The 11,688-nt window shown below is 34.8% G+C and overlaps 1 non-coding gene across 1 annotated transcript; it reads left to right on the top strand.

The window, feature by feature from the left end:
- The first annotated feature begins 10,753 nt into the window (after positions 1 to 10,753).
- On the top strand, positions 10,754 to 10,860 carry LOC141552280 (U6 spliceosomal RNA). The gene has a single exon (XR_012485088.1). It is a non-coding gene; the product is annotated as a U6 spliceosomal RNA (small nuclear RNA).
- Positions 10,861 to 11,688: the final 828 nt, after the last annotated feature.

The raw sequence follows: 11,688 nt of genomic DNA on the forward strand, positions 1-11,688 counted from the left end.
ATCAAGAATACTGTCCATAGTCTTCCATTAACAAAGAGAACCTAGGTATAGCAAAAAGGAAGAACTTCAAGACCTTCTGCAAATGTCCTGGGTTACTAAAGACCGATCCCTCCTTACCAGTCTGATGAATTGGAGGATTTAAAGTATAGCCTTAAACCAGAGTTTTGTGAATCTTAGTAGAGTTTGCCAAGTGAGTTTTTATGATTCATTTCTTGGACATATTTCAAGCTACTCCTACAAACTAAATTATTATATAAAGAGAAATATATGCAAATTAAACATCTATAGGAAATATCTATGGAATCCTTTCTTGTTTGGAGGGAGGTAGCTAATGCTTAAAAATACCATCAACTAGAAGAATACCTACCTTTAATACTTATTGTATTGAAAATAAAATGCTAAGAAAAAACTTGTTGTGAGTCTTGCTAATAAAACAAACCCTTTTCCTTCCCCTCTCCCTTCCCTTCCCTTTCTTTTTCTTTTCTTTTGCTTTCCTCCTTCCTTTCTCTTCCCTTCCCTTTCCTTTCTTTCCTTTCCTTTCCTTTCTTTCCTCTTTCCTTTTCACTCTCCCTCCCTTCTTTTTCCTTTACCTCACTTTGCTTTGCCTTGACTCCCCTCCCTCATCCTTGCCCTCTCTTATCTTTAAAAAGAATTAATATGTTTGTTACGTCAATTAAAGAAATTCAGAGCAGGGGCACATATATTTACAACATAATCTTCAGGCATGAACTTTACACAAGGACATCAAGTTCCTTTCACAATAAACAAACTAACAAAAGTTTTGGCATATTTTGAGCTTTGTCTGACTGAAATTAGTTGCTACTATGCCTTCCATTAGAATGCTGCATGATACAATGGAAAAAGCACTGGATTTGGAGTCACAAGACATGGGTTCAAATCTTGATTTTGACAATTAGTGAGCTGGACAACTCTGGGCAAGAATCTCCTCCTTTGTAAATTTAAGAGACTAATAATAGATAATCTGTGAGGAGCCTTTGATGTTTATATCTGATTTTTTTCCTGCCTTAAAATATCCTCTTAGAGGGATCAACCTTTTTTTGAGAAGTTTCTATCAATGAACTATTTGCCTCTAAAAATACAGTCATACTTCCACAATTACCTCAGGTTTTAGGTAATTTTTCTTCTTTAAAGTCTTACACCAGGTTGAGATCAAATGGTTTACAGAAAAGAAAATAGAAAGAATCAACAATCATATGATAGATTGTTCCAAATAATTAATTCAAATTAAATAATCTGAGGTTTTCTCCATAGCAACAATTGGCAAAAATGAAAACAAAACAAAACAAAAAAACAAAAAAATCCCAGAAACAATACATTGTGGCATTGCTGATGGAAGATAAATAAACTAATGTACTATTGATATAGCTATGAGTTAATTTAACTATTCTGGAAATATTTGGAACTATGAAATAAGAGTCACTAAAATGTAAAAGAATTGTATGAAATAAGACTTCATATCCTTTAACCTAGTGATCTCAATATAGTACTGCCATCAACAGAGCAGAAAGTCAAGCAGGATGAAGCAGCAAGATATCCTAAGAGAGACACAGGTAGGTCAAGGTACCATCTCAGTTCCCTCAAACCCATGTGGAGACCTTCCTGCACTCTATCTAAACTTGAGTCTTGAGAAGAGCAACAGGCCATACTCCCATTCACTTTCCTCCTCACCCAACTACTGCCAAGCTACCAGACTTGTCCTTAAAACTGACTTTTAGTGGAAACACTCTAGTGGAGATGGAGAGCCTCTGCAGGTGTAAGAATCCCAAGTTCTTATATAGCTACAGAAACTGAAGACCCAGAAAACATTCTCACCATCAATATCTTTGTTCCAATGGTTAACTATTTGGTTTTATCAGTAAAAATGATTTTAAAGAAGATACATTGCTATCTGATTTACTACCATAACTTAAGTGCCATTTGACCTTTTCATTTTATTTATAGCTAAAATGTTCGCTATGAGTTGTTTCTCCTTATTAGACTGTTCCTTGAGACATCAAGTTTCTTGCTTTCCTATTTGTATCTCTTGCTCTTATCACAGTATTTTGCACATAATAAGGAGTCAATATATGTTTTTTTCATTCAATCACTCAATCATCTAATCTAGCTTCCTTTTTACAAGTGATAAGACAGGTCCAGACAAATAAAGAGACTATTCCAAAATCACATGTATAGTAAGTGACAGTCAGAATTTGAACCCAGAACTTTTGCCTCCAAAGTAATCCGGGGATAGGGAATGGGCAACAATAAACAAAACAAATCCTATAAAGTAATGTAGATGTGAGAATGAGCATTGGAAAAGGAAAGAGTATTTCAGACAAGAAAGTAAATGTAATTTTGTGAGAGAGAGTCACTAAGGATAGTGACCTTATTGCCAGGAAAGTAAATATTAGGCCCAAATAATGCTAGTACCATGCAATTTAGTACTTAATTGTTTACCCTGTCTTGTACTTTTCTCTAACTGTTTGATGTGTTTTGCCCCTAAATAGTTTGTAACTTCACCTCTGTAAACTAAAGTTTCTTTATTTGTAAAAAGAGTAGTTTGGATTACATGGTCTCCAAAGTCTCTTCCAATTCTAGGTCTGGGATCCTATGAATTAATTGAGGAGAAAGACTGATTTAGTTATATCCAACATAGTGCTGAATACTTCCTCTTTGTGTGTGTGTATGTGTGTGTGTTGGGGAAAAAAATGGGATTTAGTACAAGGAACCTACAAATAGCACTTCCTTTGAAATTTACAGACTTTGGAAATTGCCCAAAATATCAAGACTTGACCACGTTCACAAATCTCGTTTATGCTGAAGGCAAGATTTGAACTTAATTATTCCTCTGATGTTAGCCCTCTGCTAAGCAATCCTGCCTTTTTTTTTTATCAAGTAGGTACCAATAGACTTCTTATTTATTGAAGATAATTCAAGTTTAAGGATTTGGAAGAAGATTAGTGTAATAGAAAATAAAAAGGATTTTTTTGGCGAAGGTATAATGAAAAAATGGTAGATGAAGAGAAAAGGCACATTTTGGGCAAAATTGGTAGGAAAAAGTTTTAAAATAAATAAAAAGCCTTTATTCTGAATTTCAAAATAATTAAATAAACCTTTCTTCTTTATTTTTCATAGGAAACCACACACTAGCAATAATAAACACTTCTGGGTCAGATTGGGATATTTTTTAAAAAAGAAAGAAAATAAACCTAAACTCAATGGGTAGAATAATGAATAAGATTGGATCAGGAGCAACTTATTCATCTTCAATTATATCATTGCCTCCACCCAAAATCACTCTACAATTTGGTCCCTTTATGCATTAATTGTCATAAGTGGGTACGTAGGAAGTTGATGGACAGGTTGAAGAAAGTGCTGTGGGAAGGATTATGGTTAACTAATGTTAATAGAGTATTTTTGAGATTCTCCTTGACAAAAGTCTGATATTATAGATGTAATATACTTGAAAGAACTTTAGAAATCATCTAATCCAATCAGCTCACTTTATAGATGAGGAAACTGAGACCATCAGAGGTAAAAGACTTGATTGAGATCACATAACTAGATAGTGGAAGAACCAAAGCTTAAAACCCTGGTCTTTTGACTTCTACTATGCTACCTTATTGTGTAAATAATAATAAAAAATACATCATTGTTATTTTGTTATTTTTTGTTATCTTTGATTAACTTGAACTTTACAAAGTTAAAGCATAGACTCTAGGTAATGATTAATGATGGTTAAAACCATCTATCTCACATAGATTTTGCTCCTAAGGTAAGCTACTTCCCTTACAAATGTCTTTCCTAAATCTAGACTAATGTATAGAATTTTCTCAATTCTTGATAAGGCTTTGTCTTTTGGGGAACCTTCTTATCTTGATGTGGAGGGATTTATATGTATAAACTCCTTTGAGAGAAAATAGGAGTTATATGACTAAATCCAAAGTTATCCAGATAGGGTTATATTTTTATCCCTCACAATGTAACCCTATCTTAATGTGCTGGGGATTTATGCATGTAACTTCCATTAGGACTGAAAGGACACCACAGACATAAATCCTTTCACATCAAGTTCAGAAAATACTCCTGAAACTTTGAAAACCTAGTTGAACTGATTTGAAACCAGCTTTTAAAATCTGGGTGGTTTCTTCTTGTTGGCCCAATATTTGAAGTACCACAGATAATATTCTTTTAGAGTGGTATTTTTTCCTTTGGGCTTTGAGACCTTTAAAAAAATTCTATAAAAGCAGCTTTATCTTTTCTGGGCATGGAGGATTTCTGATTTTCCTGAGTCTTTCTTCAGACAGGAAAATGAATTAGCAATCAGAGTATTTATTATTCATTACATGTCCACACATGAATGATGCCGGTGACCGATGTAGGTAATTAAACTGAAAGACAATAAAAGCATTCATTGCAGGCATCATCAATGCCAATCATTTCTTCATTGTGTAAGCCCTGGGATGCTGCTTAACAAAGCATGACTTCAGTGTGATGTCACTTTGAGGAGCCAATCAAAAATGCTGTCATATGAACAGTGATGATTTTTTTTTTCTTCAGGAAAAACCAAGAAGAGGCAGGCAGCAGGTCTGCAGTAAAATGTGCCTTATACTTCTTTATCTTTTGGGAGGTAGAACTTTAGTGATCAGGGACCTAATTAAAAAGAAAACACTATAGGTTGCTATGTGTTTAGAAGCTTTTATGAGGAGCTATTAAGGTAAAATTAAAATACTCTCTAAGACATTCCTCCTCTATAAATAATAATAACTCAAGCTTTTCATATAGTGGGGCAAAAGTGCATACAAAGGTAAAAGAAAAAGAAATAGGTAGTATAGTTAATGATATATGTGGAGCTGAGCTGTGTTCTGGGCAGTTTTGGTGATGCATGTACGACCTAACTCTGTGCTTCTTGGGATGCCCCCCATAACAAGTGTAATTAAATGAAGAAACCAAATATTGTAATTCCGTTTCCTATCAGTGAGAAGGAAATGTTAGGTCTGCCTAAAAATGAGTCGTCTTCCTGAGCAAGCTGAAATCTGATTAGGATCACAGAAGTGAGAGAAGGAGCCATCTAATCCAACCACTATGCTACCTTATTGTGTAAATAATAATAAAAAATACATCATAGTTGTTTTGTTATTTTTTGTTTTCTTTGATTAACTTGAACTTTGAAATGTTAAAGCATAGACTCTCCACTACAAACAAACTGAGGCATATAATGGCTAAGTGACTTGGTCAAGATTATAATACTAGTAAGTAGCAGAGGTTAATCCCAGTGCCATGCTAAACAGTACTGTCAGAGGTTAGAGAATTCAAAGAACATAAGTCTGGATAGGGACAACTGTAATCTTTTGTTCACTGCCTCTCTCTATTTAGGTACTATAATTAAATACAATGCTGTATTTTGTGTCAATATGAGCTATTCACCTATAGATATTATTGAAATACAAATTTGTATTTGTACCAATATGTTTCTTAAATCAAAGTGTTCATTAACTCATGTCACAAAAGATGTCTTACAAAAAGTTCAAGCAAAATGATTCTCTAATTCCAGGCTCTTTAAACTTTTTCCAGTTGCAAGCCTTTTTCACCCAATAAATTTTAAAATAATCCTGGATATATATATATATATATATATATATATATATATATATATATATATATATATGTATATGTATATATATATATATACATATATATAAGCATACAAAATATGCATGCAAATCAAACATTTACTATTAATAAATAATATTTTGTGACCTCCCCACAATCAATTACACAACCCCATGTGGGATCATAACCCACAGTTGGAAGCTCTACCCTAATTGATGATGAAATTCCTTAAATGCTCTTATTCACTGATTATATCACATGAATGTCATCAAACCTCTTCTACTATTAGGCCACTTCAAAGCCTCCTCTGGGATAGTTACACAGTGGTAAAGTAATCCTTCTAACTATTCACACTGAAAAAAACAATATGGATGAAAAAAATGTAAAATTCTATCTGTTCCCAGAGAAGAGACTTTTTGAATCAGTCCATTAGAACATATATCTTGGTTCTGTGACTTGGTTTGGTGACTCCAGTGATCTTTCCCTTATGTCATAGTGCCATTTTCTTGAACAGAACGATTAATTATTTTGAATTTTGAATTTCAATTTTGAATATTATGTCATAGGAAGGAGACTGACAAATAGAATTATAGGAATCTAAGAGATTATGGCTACATAGGTAGTAAGAAGCAAAGTGAAATTCAGACTCGAATCTGAGTGAAAATGCTAATTCTCTTCCTAGTACTCTTTGCATCTCCATTTTCAAATCTGCCAGGATGGGGTTTAAATATATATACCTGTTGCCACTTAAAATTTTGTGACTTGGGGAACAGAAAGGTCAGGTGACTTTTCCAACTTTTTTTGAAACATAAAGAGTATTGTACAACTGGGCAATTAGATGGCACAATGGTGCTATCTATACATTCAAATCTATCCTTAAACGCCAGCTGTGTAATTCTGAACAAATCACTTAACCTTGTTTGCCTGTTTTCTCATATGTAAAATTAGTTCAAGGACTCACTCCAGTATCTTTGCCACCAGAAAAAGTCAGACATAACTGAAACAAATGGACACATTGTATAATTACCAAAAAAATTACAAATAAGTCTATTTTTTAATGTTGAAGTCAAGCAGAACTCAGAGGAATGGGCAAATCAACTGAAGTTTTTCTAAGTGGAAGATCCCTTAACACAAATCCTGCTCCCATAAATAACTATAAAAGCTTTTTGTTAAATTTTCCAGTTATCAAAACAATCCTATTGGGTCAACCTGACCTTTTAACCAATAAAGGATGCGGTTGAAGAGTGCTGACTCATCAAGATTTGCAAAATCCCTAATTGGTCATATGTACACTATCATCACCACCTTCTTTTATGCACATAAACACACAAATTCCTGTGAAAATATTCCCTTTTGTGCTTAATCATGGCTGATTGAACCACACTAGCTATAAGTCTCAGGGCTGTGATGGATGTTGACATTGTTGCTGTTGTTATTGTTGCTGGGGCTATTGGTATATATATGGTCATTTTGTCTTTTGTATCAAGAACTATTATTACCATATAGGGAGCCAGAATGGAGGTAATTGATTAACAAAAGATGCTACATATGAATGTGTGTATTAGGTATACATACACTCACATACATACATACATGTGTATATATTGCCAAAATAGGTGCTTAATGTTTATTGATTAATTGATAAACATATGTATGTAACACATTATTATCTATTTGTATATCTGTCAATCTGCTTCTCTCAATATATATGTATATATGTTTGCATATTTACCCTGAACCTATGATTCTTTTGTAAGGGAAACTCCTAGAAAATAAATTCCTCCTACCAATGTTGATATCTTCAACTTATAGTGATAGAAAATTGCCTAGGATACTGAAAGGTTAAGAAACCTTTCAACCAGTACAAATCAGAAGCAGGACATAAATTCTGATCATTCCAGTTCCAAAATCAACCCTTTATCTACTAGACCATGTTGCCTCCTTAATAGACATCATAAAATGAGAAATTAAGTTCTTAAAACAAGAATTACTTCTTTAAAAGAATGCAGTACCAGCAACCAACCTGTGGATTAAAACAGAGTAAGGTGACTCATCTTTTTAGGGAATTTTACCAAAGCCTTGGAAAGTATAGCAATGGGTTGGGACTCAGGAAACTTGGGTTATCATTTGGCTGTCTTCAAAGATGATAATAGGATGGGTAGACAGTTTCTAAAGAACTCTTTGATTCTTAGAAGGTTCTGAGCTCCTATGAATGTGTACAAAAGCATTGCACTGGCCTAAAATGCAGGTCTGTAAAATAAGAAAGTTACTTGAAGACACAGAGAAACTTACCTTAATAAATTCCAACTATATACAAGGCAATGTGCTAGGTGATAGAATAAGGAAATAAAAATTAGATAGTTGTTGTTTTCAAGGTTCCTAGTGAACACAATATGTGCATAGACATGTGTATTTGCATATACTGACAGAAAAGGGTATGCTAGAACCAGCTTAAAGCAGCTTGTGAAAGTCAATTATTAAATTTTCAGTGTGAGCATTTACATCTCTAAAACTGAGGAACACTACAAATCAAGGATTAGTTTATTGTTTTGTTGATTTCCAGACTTAAGAAAATCATAGAAAAAATATTAATAATGTAGATTAAACTTAAAAGTGTCATTACCCTTTTCCCCTCTAGCTAGTTGTAAAAATTTACTACCATACCCCTTTATGCACACATATGTATATTGAAAATATCAAATATATAATAGAAAGTAATTTTAATAGAACACTTACTATGGAATAGAAGTATTAATTTTAAACAGACTGCGTCTCCCTATTTTACTAAGTCTAGAGATACAGAGGCTATTAACCAACTTAATCTATTAGTTATCTGCAATGACCTTTGATCTGCTCCCTTTCTGGCTGGACCAGTTCATCCCTCCTAAGGCAACATGACCATCTTCCCGCCCACCACCCCTCTACCTAGACCCTCACTAGATTGGCTTTATCCCTGCTTGAATTTAGAATTCCCAGGCTCAAGGATCCACTAGCCTCAGCCTCTCTGGCAACTGAGATTAAAGGCAAGGGCCACTATCTCAGGATCATTCTTTTTCTGTGAAGTCATTTTCCTTCTAAGTACTGATACCAGTTACCTTAAGGAAATCTTGTAAACTCAGAATTCATTTCTTTAGCCTGGTCCATGAGTTTCTCCTTTGTTACTCTCTGGGTCCCAATACCTTTAACTCCTGGAAACCAGATAGTAGATGTTAAATGAGAGGACAAGTTTCTCCTTTATTTCTCTGAAGACTAGCTCCAGCTTTTGTCACTGAAGTTTTGTTTACCTTCTTCCAAGATAATTCAGAAAACAGTTTCTCTGTCTTTTCCTTGCAGTGAGAGACAGTGTCAGATTGGAGATAGGACAGGGAGATCAGATGTCAGAGCCAATACAGAAGTTCATGGGAAGGTGTCGAGGGAAGCCAGGAAACATAATTGATGTGTTCTGGATGGGAGGGAAATGGGGAGGGCACTTCACAGCCTTTTCAGGAATCTGAGGCAGCCAGCTGAAATTGCTAACGTGGTGGTAGGCAAATGAAGCTGGACTTGGGGTTGTCAGCAGCATCCCATTTGGGGAGTTTCCCTCTTGCCACCACACATCCTAAAGGAATGACAGTGTCATGAGGGTCTGTCATTCCTCATTACTTGCTGTACTAATAGATGGATTCCCCTGTTGTTGCTATAAAACCGTGTATACCAGAAACCATCTCCAGACATAGTGAATTCTAAGGATTCTTCTTATCAACTTCCTAAACACAATGCTCACAATCCGTAATTCCCTGCTAGTCCCAAGGACTACCCTATAGGGTAGAAATGAACTGAAAGGGTAAGAATACTTCACAATCATTAAACATTATAGAATGTTTTTATATGCTGGAGTAGAAGGGAATAATATTAGAGAAACAAACAAGGTTTCCAAGTTCTCTTTCACATCTAAATTTATAATCCTGAGAACAGGTTTCTGTCCACATGCAGCTTCCATTCAAATAGAAGAGAAGAATAGCAGTTCGTATATATGTGGTACTCTATAACTCACAATAGTCCTTAGTGGTTATATGTATGTATACATATGTACATATTCATATATGTGCAGTAATTTCTAATTTATATGTCTCACAATATCCCTGTGCAATAATGGGTCATAATACTTTTATGCTTCTCATTTTACTAATGAGGAAACTGAGACGAAGAGTTCCAGATAACTTGTCCACAATCACCTGATTCATAACTTTTAGGGCCAGACTTTGAACTTAGGTCTTCTGACTCCAAGGCTAATGTGGCCCTATCTCTCAGCAACATAGTCCATAAGTGAGTCATTGTACAATAAGTACATTCCAGAGGGTCATGAACACAGGGGAGGGGAAAAAAAAGTTCATGCTGGGTCTTATAATTTGAATTAAGAAGAAGAATCACATCAATAAGAAGATCTGCAGTTGCATTATCAAATAGCTTTAAATAAATTTTAAAATAAATATAAACTTAATTTATTAAGCAGCTACTTTTTTTGCCAACCATAGTGCTAGATGTTATGGATACAAAATCAAAAACAATTACAGTCCAGGGAGACTTGTTGTTTGTTGTTCAGTCATATCTGACTCTTCTTGACCTAATTTGAGGTTTTCTTGGCAAAAAAACAAAAACAAAAACAAAAACAAAACAAAACTGGAATAGTTTGCCTTTTCCTTCTTCAGATCATTTTACAGATAAGGAAACTGAGGGAAATAGGGTTAAGTAACTTGTCTAGGTCACACAGATAATAAATGAGGTCATATTTGAACTCATATAAATATAAATCTTATTGATTCCAAGCCCAGTGCTCAACCCACTGTACCAAATATCTGCCACTTAAAAGTAGACTACAATTGCATCAATAAGCATATGCATAATAAATACAAATTGAATGAGGGAGGCACAAGCAGCTGGGGGTAACAATGAAAGGCTTTTTTTTTTGCTGAAAGTATTGTTTGAACAGGAAGGAAATAAGAGATTCTAAGAGATAGGATTGTATTCCAGGCCTGGGGAACAGCCTGGAGATGGATGAGGAAGTGTCATGTGTAGGGAATGGCAAAGAAGCCAGTTTGGTTGTACTACTGAGTGTAAAGTAAGGGAATTGACCTATAATAAGATTGAAAAGATAGGTTAAGTGCTCGCTTCAGCAGCACATACACTAAAATTGGAATGTTACAGAGAAGATTATCAAGGCTCCTGTACAAGGATGACATGCAAATCCACACAGCACTCTATATTTAAAAAAAAAAGAAAGAAAAGATAGGTTGAGGCAAGGTTATGAAGAGTTTTAAATTTTAAATAGATAAGCTTATATTGATTCTATAAGCAGTAAGAAGCCATTGCAGATTGCTTGAGTAGAGCTGCATGGTGAGTGTCATTCTGGCATATGGGTGGAGGATGGATGGAAAGGGGAGGGACTTGAAGCAGGAGGATACTGCAATAGATTAGGTAAGAGATGATTAAGGCCTGAATTCTGTGGATTTGTGTGCAGTGGGAAAGTCTCCTTGTGAGGAAGATGGAGGAAGATGACAACTAAAAAAAACTACTACAAGATTTGTCAACTGATTATATTTAGGGGATGAAGGTGAATAGGAGGTGAATAGTTGTCTTCAGACGACTCAGTTTGCAAACCTGGATAACTGGAAAAAATATATTAGTATCTTTATCAGAGAGTTAAAGTTTAGACAAGGATTTGGTTTAATGAATAAAACAATAATGGTTCTGTGTTAAACAAATTGAGTTTGTGATACCCATGGGCCAATGAGTTGAATATGTAATATTGAATTCTCTAGACTATGGGATCCCTTCCAAATCTAGGATTCTGTGATACTGAAGTGACAAAATGCAGCAGAGATTGCAGATGAGAGAACATCTTAGTGAGGTGAGAAATTCTAGAAGACTTTCTGCAGGAATTGGATTTTAAACTGGATTAGCAGTTCTTCTAAAAGGTCCTTTTCAACCTTTTCTCCATCCTTCTTATGCAGACAATACAATCTCTGGTGAGGGGACGGGGAAGGGTCTGCAGCAATGGCAGACAATTAAAATCCAAGTCTGACTTCTAGCTAAGCT

Source organism: Sminthopsis crassicaudata, chromosome 1, assembly GCF_048593235.1.
Source record: "Sminthopsis crassicaudata isolate SCR6 chromosome 1, ASM4859323v1, whole genome shotgun sequence".
Classification (NCBI taxonomy): Eukaryota; Metazoa; Chordata; class Mammalia; order Dasyuromorphia; family Dasyuridae; genus Sminthopsis; species Sminthopsis crassicaudata.